We start from the raw sequence: 15,866 nt of genomic DNA on the forward strand, positions 1-15,866 counted from the left end.
ACACACTGTCAGTGCACATATTAAACAAAATCCCCATACCTTAGCTCACAGTAACAAATGAATTGAATATCAAAGGATAGGTGCATAGAAAAAATAAATATAAATAATAACACTGTGGGCGGCACTGTGGTCGACTGGTTAGCACGTCCGCCTCACAGTTCAGAGGTCGTGGGTTCGATCCCGGCTCCGGCCTCCCTGTGTGGAGTTTGCATGTTCTCCCCGTGCCTGCGTGGATTTTCTCTGGGTACTCCGGTTTCCTCCCACATTCCAAAAACATGCATGGTAAGTTGATTGGACTCTCTAAATTGCCCCTAGGTGTTATTGTGAGTGCGGATGTTTGTCTCTGTGTGCCCTGCAATTGGCTGGCAACCGATTCAGGGTGTCCCCCGCCTACTACCCGAAGACAGCTGAGATAGGCTTCAGCACGCCCGCGACCCTTTTGAGGATAAGCGGTATCGATAATGGATGGATAATAACACTTTGTATAAAAAGTTGAGTAAAGCTCAAAATCCTTATAATAGCTTTTGTTTAACTAGATTGGGAATACTGCACATTGTGTTCTAAATCAAAATATGTTCTTATTTTTTTATTTCTAAATACTTATCAGAAAATGCTAGACAAAACACATATTGGGCTGTTAAAACTATAACAGTGTCTGTATTTTTCATTACAAATATTTACTGTATAAACTGAAAGATCTTTGAAATTTAGCATTACTACGGAGCATCAAACTATTACTTGTTTTTCGAGAGAGAGAGAGAGCGCGCGTGCGAGAGAGAGAGAGAGAGAGAGAGAGAGAGAGAGAGAGAGAGAGAGAGAGAGAGAGAGAGAGAGAGAGAGGAGAGAGAGAGAGAGAAGAGAGAGAGAGAGAGAGAGGAGAGGAGAGAGAGAGAGAGAGAGGAGAGAGAGAGAGAGAGGAGAGAGAAGAGAGAGAGAGAGAGAGAGAGAGAGAGAGAGAGAGAGAGAGAGAGAGAGAGAGAGAGAGAGAGAGAGAGAGAGAGAGATGAGAGAGAGAGAGAGAGAGAGAGAGAGAGATGAGAGAGAGAGAAGGAGACAGGAGAGAGAGAGAGAGAAGAGAGAGAGAGAGAGAGAGAGAGACTTCTTCTCCAACTTCAATTTTGTTGGTCTGGAACCGCTACTCTCCTACTGGTGTGTTTTGGGGTTGATGTCTTGGTGAAAAAACAATTTCAAAAACATTTCCTATACAACATAAGGCTACATCCATTATCCATGGTATGCGACAATAAATAGGCCCAAGAAGATCGTAAGTGAAACATTCTTACGTCGTAATGCTTGCTCCACCATGCATCTTCAGAGTGTACTGTGGCTTGAATTCAATGTTTGTTGGTCATTTGACAAACTGTCTGCAGCCACTGGACTCAAAAAGATCAATCTTATCAGTCCACAAAATGTTTCTCCATTTCTCCTCAGTGTGTTCTTTGGAAAATAGTAACCTCTTCAGTACAGCTTTTTTTTTTAGCAGGGACTTGAAGGGGGCTTATTTCCCAATCGATTCGCTTCACACAAACGTCTTCAATTGTCACCATAAGCCTAGTCAAAGGTAAATCCAAATTATTCAAACTTTGATGGGTATTCCTTTTATCCCTGCAATCTCACAGAAGTAAAAAGCCCTCACGTGCAATCAGTCAGCCATCTTACATCCCCAAATTTCTTCTCAAGAATTTATCCACAGACTTTTAAAATCGTTAAGCTCTTTGTGCTCTGTATCCTGATGACTTTAACCATGACTGTAGTTTAGCATCTTAGCAGTCATATTTACCCGAGCCGCAGGTTCATTTCAATGTTTCGCTGCCCATTGTCGATTCTCTCTGCCCTGCATGGCATTACATCTCATGCCTTTTCGCGTGAGTCTTTCACACAGCTTACTCTCTCTCAGTGAGGGGGTAGTGTTCACATGGCTGACCTCGCCCCACCCTTCGCCATAGTCAGTTGACCGGCAGATGCTATTCAGATGAATGTAGTCGGCAAAGCTGTTGGCTGAGTGGAGGATGGGAGAGTGAGATGTTTTATTGGTTCCCAAATGCTAACAGACTCATGTATTAGAACAAAAAAGTTGGGGGATGTAATGCACTCTTATTTCTTTGTATTACACTCTTTATATTTTACCACTTTGGAAGCTGCTGTGCTCCACATTTCCAGCTATGTGGAGTCAAAATTGGCGTGGAAGAGAATGTAGAACACGTTTGACTGTTAACTTTTTTGAATGGCAGAAAATACTGTCACTTTCGAGTTAATGTGTGTTCATAGGTGCAGTTAACACAGGAATCAATTTTAATACCTTTTTGGATTCACCTCTTCTTTCTCAAACCCCTTGTCTGCACAGGTTGTGTAAAGGAGACTGTCATTTACCAGCTCCTCTCAGTATTGTGTTTGTGTGAGCGTGCGCCCGCGTGCGTGCGTGTGCATGCATGTGTGTGTTGACCTATTGAAATCATTTCAGAGCAGTGTCCCTGTTGCCATGGCAATGCAGGCTTCTGTGTCTCTTTTCTCTCTGCGTTTCCCCTCCCATTGCATTTCCCATCCACTCCAGAGTGAGGTCATGTGACTATGCTGACGTCAAACTGAAGAGGCAGGCAAGGGAGAGAGTTAGCGCGCGCGTACGTGTGTCTGTGTGTATTTTAACAAACCCGCTTGCTTCAACGAGGAGTATCTCGAAGTCTGTGTGTCTGTCACTGATTTCGTCAGTCAGTTTTTCGTTTAATCCACATTCTTCCTACATCTCTTCTTGTTTTCCGGTACTATTCCCGCCTGTTGCTTCCTCTTCTGCCTCCACAAACTTAGTATACAGCGTTGAGTGATGGACTGCTAAACAACTTGTACATCGCTACGAAGTGAGGTAAGCGCCATGTGTATTACTGTAGGATGTTGCATTTTTATAGTGACTAGTGGTTGCGTCTGGAACCACAGTTGAGCACTGAAAAGGTTTCTGCTTTTTGCTGCATAGCAAGTAGATTCCTATACTTGTCGGGGGTGGGGGACATTCAATGTATTAACTGACTGTAGTACTCCTTATTACCATTATCCTGCTTTTGGCAAACTGCAGTCAATGAAGTTATGAAATACTGAGTGATGATATAAGGTTAAACCCCGATTACAAGACAAGTTGCTTTCTGTCTCAACAACCACAGCTCGATCTTTTTTCAAAGCCGCTGCAGGAAGTTATGGAGGGCGGGGTGGGGGGCATGCTAGGGCGAGTGTGATCATTACGGGGGCTGAGACTGAGAGTGTTATGTGTTCTCTAGCCACGAGTGATAGGCTGCGCCACATGGCTTTTCCTCTCAAAGAATTCTAATGTTAGTTTCAGTCGTGGGCCGGAGCTGTTTCTTCTGCTTGCCAGAGATTTAGAAGACGGAAGGGGGCTGAGCAGCTGCCACCTGCCCCCCTTGGAGAGAATGGGAAACCATGAGTGGCATGCAGTGCATGTCTCATAGTATTCATGTCAATTTTAATATTTATGATTTCAAAGCACCCGTAACTAATAGGGTAAGGGTTTCCCACTGTCTTGAGGAGGATCACACTTAAGAACCCCTCCTCCCTCGCTTTACGAGACCTTCAGACACAAACCCACTTCATCATCCAGCCGGCGTGGTCTGTTTCACAAACAAGCTCAATTTATGTATGTGTCATCAGGAAAATGATATTAGCTTGAATAAATGAAAATTCCTTGAATCCTTGAGAACTCAATTTTAAAAATAACTTGAAAGGACGAGAAAAGAAATTAGTAAGAAAGTAAAATAAGAATATAGTAAAATAATAGTCATTGAAAAAACAAAAACACATACCTCAGTTACTGCGTGTAATGGCCTCTTAGGGGCAGTGTGGTTTTGGAATGGATGGAGTACATACTTAGAATGAGGACAGAAGAAGTTGTGATTGAACGCTATGGACAATTTCGAATATCCGGGCATTTGTAGTAATACCCACGATGCAATGCGCCTTAGTTGGTGAAGACAACTCACTGTATTATATAGCTTTTGCTTGTGACTTGCATATAAGCCTCGCAGAAAATCATGTCTAGAATTGTTGTTCGGTTGAATATCCGAACCTTAACATGGTGGAAACTAAATGATCATTATTCCATATAAGGGTGGGCGATATGAGCTAAAAAAATTAAAAAAAAAAAATCTAGATATTTAAAAAAGACAAAACTCAATAACGATGATTTCACGATATTCTACAAAAAATAGCTCTTGTTTATATTTGAAATTGTGGCTTACATCTGCAAAACATTCAACAACAATATTCTGTCACTACATTTAATGTAACCGTTAAAAGTTGTTCTACCTTATCTTTGGAGGCCATTGGTATGATATGGTATGCGGGTTACAATATAGGTTTGAGTTTATGTATTTCTTCTGACATCTTCCTTGCTAAAGACAATCGACACGGCAGGACAGTGTTCGTTGTGTATTTATTCAGACATGAACAGCCTCACACTCCAATTCACCTCTCTCGCTCTCTTCTTCAAAACTCATGAAATGCGCCTTACCAAACCAACTCAAAAAGGAACAAAACTTAAAAGGGAAGTCAATGCAAGCATTTTTTTGAGAATATGTTCTATGCAAGCCCACTATTTGAAACAGGGCATTCTGATAAATATTGCGTTTGTGGAATAAATGTTAATCCACTCGTTTTTAGCCATCTCGGGGGGCGGCCATTTTGTCTCTGCCGACTGAAAATGACATCACAACTGCTCACAATGACCAATCACGGCTCAGATTGAGAAAACAGGTCAGCCGTGATTGGTCGTTGTGAGCAGTTGTGATGAGTCGCAAATGTATTTATGATGTGGACTACGAGTGTGCAAGCTGACTGTTAAGTGAATATCTAACATCCTAGCTATCAAGTGCTGATGGCGTTGTTAGTTATGTTTCGCCAATGTTTACTTGCTTTGACAGTGGTACGGTGTATTTGTTTTACTCAACTTGGCGAAGGTTTTCTGAGTGTGTATGTTTACTTCGCTTTTTTTTGCGTGCTTGTGGAGTTGCAGTTTTCCTTGTAATCCATACGGTGCGTGGTGGAACACATTTGTAGGTGAATTGCTCTTCAGGGCAACCGTTTTGGCACATGAATGTGTGCCACATTTGTGTGTTATTTGAAGGAATATCACTCCCAAAGTCGATGGTAATTCCCCATTAGAATTTGAGTGGGATCCTTCATTGACTTTAGCATTAGCGCTAGCAATTTTAAAAAAATGCATGTTTGTATTTAAATATACAATGTGTGTAATTATTTTTGTTGTGTGTTTAGTTTTACATTAAACTCCAACTATGGTGTCATTAAATATCTCAAAGCATGCTCAGGGATGGCAGAATCACATATGCTACACTATAGCGGCTACAGGCTTGCTACGCTAGCAAAATGGTGCATTCAGGTTACTTTCACAACGTCAGAAACTCACTGTGGAGTTTTGCACATTAATAATTTTTCTTTGATTATAACGTTTTAAAGAACGAGAAGCCAAAATCAAAATCACAATTTAAATTTTAATTACATTTTAGATTAAAATAATCGTCCAGCCCCAGCAGAACATGACAAACCTGATCTGATGTGTCAATCAAGTCGTCTCCTCCCAATTTCGGGGCTTTACAATTTATACTAAAATTAATCACAAAAAAAACCTTTAAATCCCAAGAGTTTTTTTTTGAGGTATGCGAATTAGTGTTGACATAATTTTTACACAGATAAGTATTGCATACAGTAAATGCACTTGGGATTTTTTTTCTTTTCTGTTTGACATAGTCCTGATGTTGTCCCATCGGTAGGACACGGTCGCACTTTGGAATTTTTTACAGCATTTTTACATTGAAACAAAAGCATGCCAGTCCACATATAGCCCAGAGAGGGTGTAAATAATAGGCCTGGGGAGTAGGGAACTCCAGTTCCTCGAAAGCCATATCCTGCCTGTTTTGGATCTCTCACAACTACAACACACCTGATTCAAATGATCAGCTCATCAGCATGCTCGGTTGAAGTCTGAAGCGATCCTGATCATTTGAGTCAGGTGTGTTGTAGTAGGGAGGGATCCAAAACAGGCAGGATATGGCTCTCGAGGAACCGGAGTTCCCTACTCCTGGTATAGACATTGACAACAAGTGGTTCAATCTTCCTATAAAACCCCCCACTTTTACTTATTATTTTCTTTACATTCTTTATCTGCTGTGAGACATTTTTTTTAAATCTCTTTCTCTCCATCCCCTCCAACTTCGTTTGGCCAGACCATGCTGCAGGTCATTGTGTCTTTTTGAAGGTTTATGTATACAGTATTCACATTCCCCAATTAGAGGAGATTTGTGGCTTGTAATTTACTATGTTTGTCCTATTGTAGCGACTGGACTGCAAGTAATTGTATAATTTAATTGCAGGTTGCAAGTGGTTCAGAATCACTGATTGATGTCAGTATTTTCAGTAAGACAGTGGACTGAGTACATGCTTCAAAAAAAGAAAAATATGTATATTGTTAAGGAGTTTGTGTAACACCCGCCCCTCCCCAATTTATTGTTGTCAAGAATATAGAGAGTAGTTCTCCTGAATGAACCACCGCCGCAGACAGATAGCATACTAGTTGCTTTATCAGTCATCCTGCAGCCTACTACAACGTGCGTGTGTTTGTGTGTGTGATGTAATTTGTGCTAACTTATGTAAACGCAAAATCCAGTTAATGACATTTTTCTACAGAAAGTCTTATCCGCCTACTGCGTAGTGGTTGGTCACAAAAATTAATTCAGTATAGAAATGTTAAAATACTTACTTTTTTATTATTCTCTGTTAATACACCAGTGTGTACAAGATCTTTACCCAAAATTATATCCATTTGTCCATTCTTTGTACCCCTTACTTTAATCCTACAATATACGCTTATCGATGAATTTCAAATGGAATGTTTTATGAAAAAAAGTCAAGCACATTGTTATTTCTTGATTAAGATGTCAAATTCTATTCAAATTCTATAGGAAAATAGAATAGAAAAAAATATTTGTATTGAGTGTTATTCAAGCATAACTAGATTTGAATAATTTATGACTTTTTTCTAAATGTATAATTCTCTATATATAATTCAATATATGTATAGTCAAGATGTCAGCGACCCGCAGTGCAACGGCTTCTCGAGCTCCCATGATTAAGCCCTTTTGCAATGATATCAAAGTTGATTTGCCCCATCTCAATGCTAATACCACGTATATTGTATAGCTTGGATAAACGTGCCGAACGGTTAGCTCAGCTAAAGGCTAACAAACCACAGATACTATCACTTTTTCTATCCAACGTTTGCTCAATGGTTAATAAGATGGACTTACTTCGGCGAGGTTATGTGGTTCCAGCAAGATGAGGAATTGGTCCGTGCTTTGTTTGTTGGAAACATGGCCAAACGACAACATGCCCGACTAGCCTTCAAGGTCGATGGACCACAGCTGTTTCTAGCCGACCGTGATGCCCGCTCGGGGATGCTGTATCTATATCATCAAAGGTTGGTGCACAAGCAGTGTGCTTGGAGGGAGCCATTGTCCTGAGGAAATAAAGAATTTGAATCTTAGACGCCGGCCACAGTACTTCCATCGTGAGTTCATAGCTGTTAACCTTACCTCAGTTTACAAAGCCCCCCAGAGCTCAGGCTAATGCTAACTCTAGCGAGGCACTACAGGACCTTCACAACACCAATAACTCCCTACTATCCAAGCACCCAGTCTGCATTTTGTTTGTCGTTATAGTCGGGGTTCCTTTTGAGGAACAACAACATCCCCAGTGTTACCACCACCTGACTACATGCCCCTCAATTTATCCCCAGCAGACGTGAGATGGACCCTGCATAGGATTTACCCCCTCAAAGCTGCAGGCTTTGACAATATCCCTGAGTGTGTACTGAGGGATTTTGCCCACCAGCTGACGGAAGTGCTAAGATACATTTTCAGCACCTCGCTCCAACTAGCATCTGTCCCTACCTGCCGAAAGAATACCTCCATACCAAGTACTGTACCAAGACCTCCACAGTGGCAGGTCCGAATGACTATCTGTCATGAAGTCGTGAAGTGCTTTGAGAAGCTGATCATGTGGCAGATCAAAAACTCCATCGACATCACCGTTTACCAGTATGCATACGAGACAAATTGCTCCGCTGATAATGGCATCTCATCAGTGGTCTGCACAGCCCTGGAAAGCAGCAACTCCTATGCCTGCCTAGTCTTTCTGGATTTCTCCTCCACCTTCAACATCATCATCCCGCAGAACCTGGTGCAATACTGAACATTCCTGGGCTGAGTCCATCACTGTGGAACTGGGTCTTGGAATTTCTGACCAACAGACCACAGACTGTTCAAATCCACAACACGGTCTGCTCCTCCATCACCTCACCTTCAGTACTGGCTCCCAGCAGGGCTGTGTGCTGAGCCCCCTCCTCTTCACCCTACTGAGTCTGACCTATGACTTCTCTGCGAAATTCCCAAACTGTCATATCGTGAAGTTTGCGTACGACAGCGATATTGAGACATATCACGAACAACGATGAGTACAGAGAGGAGTTGGAACATCTGGTGGACTGGTGCTAAGACAACAACCTTTGCATTATTGTGAAGAAGACAAAGAGATGGTGCTGGACATCAGCCCTCCATTGCTTATTCATCCCTGTGCTCTGAACACTTAATTCTTGAACATTCTATTCTTTTTGTCAAGTACAAAATGACCTTGTAAATATGTGCAATTCAAGCCTCTGCATTTTCATTCTGTTGCTTCCACACCATAGCTGCATTTGCATCTTTGCACCTGTTCAAAACTTAAAAAAGCATACCCCTTATCTTTTTATCATATTTACATTATCTTATTTTATTGTTCTATTTTTCTATTTTCATGAGACTTGCCGGGCAAACCTGGAACATCGGGGATCGTATTTCGTGCCATATGTGGAAATGTGTGTTGGTTTGGGATGTTTGATACCAGTTTTTTCTCAGACCGTTACCAGTATGAGTACTCCACACTTAACACAAGAACACACCGATACCAAGAAACCGATGGCGCTAGTCATTTTGATACATACAATTCCTGGAAAACCTTTATTGACAATTAATCAGTGTTTTTTGAAGATCTTTTTACGTTTAATTCATTCTTTTTTTTTTTATGTATTCATAATGGCCAGGAATTCTAAGCGGATTTTCGCTATTCGTGAGCCGGCCCGGTCCCTATCCCCCATGAATAGCAAGTGCCCACTGTATTTGTATGTGGAAACTAAACTAACAGGGAACAAATAAATAATGCAGGGATGGAGTATTTACTGCAAATACGGTTTGGATCCTACATTTACTGTAGCTGAACATCCGAAATTATATGAAGTAAAATATCACGTTCATCTGAACTTATAAAGTATCTATAACATCCTGTTTTGTACTTAAGAGGTTTCATGTAACACTAGTGGAAACTAACTTGAAGGCAGTTTATGTAACCAGTGATTTATGACCACAGTCAGGAAGAAAGAGATGGAAAGAAAATCCAAATGAGAAAGAAGGGAACTTAACAGATAAGAGAACAGACAAATACTGTAGGAGTAAGTTTTATTTAGATTGTTTTCCAAGACTGAATGGTTAGTTAGACTTAAATAATGTGTCTTTGCTTATCAAAGAAAAGTACAGTGAACTCAACAAATAATTCTTTGCTATGTTGAACCTCTGAGGCCAGACATTCCATTTTGTGACGCTGGTGGACCTCTAATCTGTTCTGAATATTTCACAATATTCCCTATAGGAAGTAACTATACTTATACAATAACTATAATAATTTTAATAACTATACAGGCAACCTTTTAAGTAGCATTGTTTCATTCTTAACTTTCATAAAAGTGTAAAAATAAGTTAACCTCTGTTGGCATAATGTAAAGTTAACAAAAATGCTCAAGGCTTTAGTGATAAAGGTTTATCGTGAAGGTGATTTGAGTCCTAATTGAACCAATGGGATGTAAGGTGCTCATAAACATACATTTTGGTGTCACATGATCCACTCATTTAAAAAAATATATATATTTGTGATATGTTTTTTTTTAATGACGTAATGCAAGCGAATGGGGGCGGGGCAAAAGTCTCCACTCATCAGGTATTGCACGGTGACAACAGTTAGTTCGGATACATAAAAGTGTGTTTTTACACAATGTCACGTTATTAACGATCAAATATTGATCAACAATGTTCATCCCTCATAATGAGACTATTTTCAGTGCATTCCACAACTGTTAAAACTTTCATGTCTGCCATTGTGTTAGTTACTTAGCCCTTTGTTAACCATAGAATTCAACACAATTCACTGACCTTTCATAGTTTCCTTCCTTTTTCAGCAAGGTCATCTTTCTTCAAGCACTTTTCAAGCTCCATGTAGCAACTGGGGCATTAGGTTGTCAAATACTCAACCATTATTCCACCTTTTTGAGACAAACATTATTAGGTGTAGTTGCAGCACAAGCTTGCAGTGTTGCTCACTAATGTGCTTTTACACAGCAACTTCTTAGATGTTCAGTTCAATGAGGCGTAGTTAGTTTGCTACTGCATGATTCACAACTATGAGAACAATGTGGTCATTCCCCAAAACCTAACTCTTGGCTGGGCTACTGAAAGTGATTCTAAAGAAGCAAAAATGTAATTTATTACATTGTTTTACAATGTACAGTTGCTGAACTGTTCAGCTCAAATCCGCTGGTCTTGAGTGTGGCGCAAGACCAGAAATGCGATGGATGCAGTACGTGCAATTGAAGTTGAGGGCTCTGGACAAATCTTTACCAATGAATATTGTAATGTAACTTCGCCTGAGATTTCAACACCTCTGCTCTAAGAAGGGCATTTTCTTTTTAATAAAATTAATTTACGAATCCACCGCATCCTTGTGAAAATCTGCACACATTAAAATTGAATTACACGACGACTGTGGTTTGTCATACATTGAAGGCGTTAGAAAAAGCACCAAAAAACGGATATTTCTGACATGTGGTCATGGAGGATATTGTCTTCATGAAGGCTGATCTCCATGTTCAGTGTCCAAGAGGTCCAAGAGGAAACCTAGATGCCAAATGTTGGACTTTCCACTGTCAGTGGACGTGTACGTGTGTGTTTCTGTGTGTTTATGTGTGGCAGCGCAATCACCGGTCAAGTGCTACCAGATAGTTAGCAGACACAAAAAAGAGAAGGTCAGCAGTGTGGACCAAGGTTGCCAATTCACCATCGCCCGGTCAACCCCCAGCTAGTGTGCAAGTGAGACTTTGCCTGATCAAAGTATTGAAATTAACCACTGATAAAAGGCTCATATTTCTGACTTGGCGAATTGAAACATAATGGTGATTGTTGTCTATATGCCTAATGATGACAGACAAAGGCCCCAAATGAAGATTTTTGTTTGAACCACTTGGAAATGCTTCAGTTCACTTCTACATGGATGATTTTACCAGATCATGGCTAGACCACCTTTATAGACTCAACAGACTATTTCACACGGGTCTTATATGAATGATCACCATACTTGATATCACTCTATAAATGTCCCAAACTTCCTTCAGTCAAATTGAAGAAACCCAAGGAAAGTATGCTGTAGATAGCCGGTGAGTCATAAACACAGGCTTGTAATAATCTGCTTAATGTCACATACATCCCTGATGACATTTGGAATTGTTCTACTGTCCAGTGCATGAATATCAAATATATAAGGCATATTGAGCATTATTCCTTTTTTTAATCTCATCTGTGGCAAGTAGGTGAATAATGTATTCCACCAAACCTCACAGTTATAATATTCCTGGTTCGAATACCTGTGTAAAGAAGGCCTAAGAAAAGGCACAGTGGTCATTAAGGCACTAGGTATTATTTTAGAAACCAGTGTGGGCCTCCCATCAGCAAGTGTGGGCTTCCCATCAGTTAGTGGCGGTAATGTGTAGTCAGTTGTTTACAAGCTCCAATGTAAGCAGAAGCCACTCAGCTAGCCATTAGAAAGTTATGGATGTGATTTTAAAAAGAAAAACATGGCAAAGAAAATGATGCCAAACCCTCCCAAAAATCTAAATTCTTGCAGAAGCATGACTGTGAATGAGGAAAATCAAGAAAGCCTAGTGTGTGGCGTGTGGGCGACACTATCCAACATCGCACTGAAGTACAGCTGGGGCACAAAAAAGGCTGTCGACCCCAAAAATGTGTCGCCTAGAAACTAATAAATAATTTTAAAACTTTGTAACACCCGGAAGCAATGGTTTGGCCACTTCTGTGTTTATCGCATGGACATTTCTTCCTGACATACGGTCCGGTCCGTCAGCTAGAGCTGTCCGACTTCCATTGCACAATACTCAAAAATTAAAAATATAACCAAGGTTTGGGGTTGCTTTAAACTAAAAAAAAAAGGACAAAAATCAAGTGTCATGTAATTACTGCAAAGCAGAGTTGGCAGAGCTTGGAGACGGGAACACGAGAACGTGTACGAGTGATAACGAGGCAGCTGGCCGTTCGGCAGACGCCTACTACTAGAGGTAGTAACAACTCAGCTTCTGTGTTTTGAAGTAAACTAGCACTAGACAATCTTAAGCCTCGTCACAGTACGTCCCATCACCCACTTTACGGGAGCAAAGCGTCTTCCACAAAATATTCGTGACTTGTTAAACCTGTCTCGGTTCATGTCAAAGCGTCTCCAGCTAACTTAGCTTAGCGTAGCTTGCTCTATCATCGCATGGCTAAGAAGTGATCGAGTGAGGATGAAAAGTGACGTGATTATTGGGGCAAATGTGAACAAAAATAAAAAGCTGGCGAGTGTGACAGTCACTGCCGAATCTTTTATTGACTTATTTTATTTACAAGTCCTCGGGCCGTCTGTGAGCGGGCCATCAGAGTAGCCTAAACGGCTGCGAGAGGCACGTAACCCCTGCAAGAGAGCATGACACGAGACCCTGGTTTATATGAAAATGAACAGAGATGGGCATCGCCTAACCGTCACAAAGTTCCCGTCTGAATATTTAGCTGACCCACGATGATGGACAGACTGGGGCCATGTGGGTCAGCGAAAAATGCAGACGGGAACTTCGTGACGGTTAGGCGATGCCCTGCTCTCAAAATGAATATGAAAATATTTTTTACTTTTAAGTGAGTATAGTGTTAATATACAGTACCTGTCAAAAGTTTGGAAACATCCTCCAATTCCGTCAAAAGTTTGGAAACACCCTCCAATTCCATGCTTTGTCATTATTTGAGTTTCCTGAATTGTACATTAATAATTAAGTCGTCGATCGACACTATAAAGACATATTTCAATTCTTCAAAGTTGGTACCTTTTGTCCAGAAAACACTTTTGCACATCTTAGTATTTTCTCAGTCAGCTTTATGACGTGGATTATGCTTTATGACCTCGAATGACTTTCAGTTCACCGCTGTACAGTATCAAGATGTAATAGCTTCAATTGCTTGACCTGCTAATGTGTTTGGGACGAATTGTATTCATTCGTGAAGGTGTTTCCAAAATTTTGACTGGCACTCTACATCAGCTTTGTCAAACTTAAAGTGAAACTCAACGCAAACATATTTTTTTTCAAGAATATGTTCTATGCAGGCCCACTAGTTGAAACATGGCATTCTGATTGATATTGCTTTTGTGGAATATGATTTAAGCAGCACCACCCCTTTTTAGCCATCTCAGGGGGCGGCCATTTTGTAACTTCTGTCAACTGAAAATGACATCACAAATGCTCTGGCCTCAGGTAACGACCAATCACGACTCAGCTTCAGAAAACAGGTGAGCCTTGATTGGTCGTTACATGAGCGCTGAGCAACTGTGATGTAATTTTCATTTGACAGAAGTGACAAAATGGCCGCCCCCAGCGATGGCTAAAAACGGGTGGATTAAATCATATTCCGTAGACGCATTATTAATCAGAATGCCATGTTTCAACTTGTGGGTCTGCATAGAAGATATTCTTGAAAAAAATATGTTTGCTTTGACTTCCACTTTAGATATCATATGTAGATGCATGCTTAATTAACACTGTCAAACATGTGAATCTCCACTTTTGTGGAGGTTCATATGTCTATATATGTGGTTCAAGTTTAGTAGCAATCGAAGTAAAGTTAAACTCGGATGCACCCTTGGTAACAGCCAGATTAATCCCAAAAGGACAACTCCAAACTAAAATGGCCAACTTTCCGACTTTATAGTTTGGGTGCTTGAGTTGTGACCCTCTTGAGATCCTTCACACCTCATGCATGGGTCCTAATTAAACATGCGTTCCTGAGAGCACTGTTGCATGTCTTTGCTCTTTCTTTGCCTTCTTTGCGAAGGCATCTTCCATGTAATCTTGAATTGATGAGTTATTCATGCAGAGTGACATGTTTATGATGGATGCAAAGGACAGCTGGCCTGCCACACACTCTTTGTCTCATTGCAATTCGGTTCTTGACAAGGGGGTCATGGGTCATTTAACTGAAATCCCACTACAAGTGGTTGCAGAATGCTCAAAAGAGTCTCCTGCAGCTAAAAGATTCCATGCAGGGTGTCATCGCTCATTTGTAAAGGATAACCCTGGCCTATAGGCTCTCCTGCGATAACCCTGGCCTATAGGCTCTCATGCATTAGGCTCTCATGCATTTGGGAAACAGATGTTCTATTTTTATCCACAGTGGAATTCCCACACACTGAAATGTCATGCTGGACACAAGCGAATGATGAAAAGGAAGATGATGTCTCTGTTCCTACTTTCTGGACTGTATTTGAAAGTGACACCATTCAATAAGCTAACCTTGTTGTCACTGTTCATGATATAAATTGTTCAAGTCACTATAAAATAATCATGTCGAGAACAAAACAATGAAATTATAACCTGAGTATTGTGAAAATGTCTGTGATTTACTGTTACTCCTTTGAAAAGCAGATGTGATGTTGATATTGAGAATATAAAATATACAAGTATGTGTTTTAAGATCAGTCCAAGGTTGAATGAGAAGGAATTCCAGTAGTGATTGGTGATTTTATTTCGACCGTCATTCGTATACAGGCCGTCATTAGTCTATTTTTCACTGCAAGGCGTTGATGGCCGCGGCGAGGAAAATAGTGAGTTGTTGTTGCTTGGGGGACAGATTTGAGTGAGGGACCTGGCTGTGAACAGGCGGACCAGCCAATAGACGGGTACTATTTTTTCCCCTCGGAAAAAAAGACGAATGACGGATGATGGAAGGGTACCCACGGTGCAAACGGATGGCGAATAACGGACGCTCAATTTTTAGTAAAATGCCCAGCTCTGGCAAATACCATAAGATGACAGACCCCAAGATGAGTTTTTTGACAAAAAATTTTAAAGTAGTTAGTTCGGGTTTGGGTAGTTTCACTTAAAATTGTCCAAATCCTTCGAATTGGATCAACAGTAAATATTATCAGTTTTCAGTAGTCCTCCATGAAAGCAAACGGAGTATCTTTGTATTCAATCAAAATAAAAAAAATCTCCTTTTACTTTGTAAAACACTGATCAACATATTTGCCTATTACTGACACGTTATGGACCAAACCAGTAACTGAATCATTATCAATTTATGTTTGAGCATTTTCCCTCCTGTCAATTTGAAATAATGTCCTGTTTTTAATGAAGGGATCGAAATTAAAGCATATTTTTCTGTATATGAGTTACAGATTCGTTGACAAAATAATCAGTTTAATTGATTTTTAGAATAATCATTAGTTGATGTTGCCGCCTTGAGTACAACCAGAAATATAAAAAATGAAACTTCAAACATTTTATTTGACTTCTGCTCTCAAATGCTGTCATCTATAGCTTTACTGTGTGAAGCTGCATTGTCTGTATTACTGGTGGACCAGTGCTAACACAGAAAAAGTAGTTGATGTCTGTTCATTCCTTTTGT

At 40.4% G+C, this 15,866-nt stretch overlaps 1 protein-coding gene across 2 annotated transcripts in view; it reads left to right on the top strand.

Moving 5' to 3' along the window:
• Positions 1 to 2,563: 2,563 nt before the first annotated feature.
• ncalda (neurocalcin delta a) overlaps positions 2,564 to 15,866 on the top strand; it is a 42,801-nt gene continuing 29,498 nt past the window's right edge. Inside the window, exon 1 of one of the 2 annotated variants that reach the window (XM_086038367.1) lies at positions 2,564 to 2,857. The gene's annotated coding sequence lies outside the window, so the exon portion shown is untranslated. The remainder of the gene's footprint in view (positions 2,858 to 15,866) is intronic. The other variant, XM_086038366.1, reaches the window with a different exon arrangement.

The sequence above is a fragment of the Filicampus tigris genome, chromosome 8, assembly GCF_054856515.1.
Source record: "Filicampus tigris isolate MCC_2025a chromosome 8, RoL_Ftig_1.0, whole genome shotgun sequence".
NCBI classification, from domain to species: Eukaryota; Metazoa; Chordata; class Actinopteri; order Syngnathiformes; family Syngnathidae; genus Filicampus; species Filicampus tigris.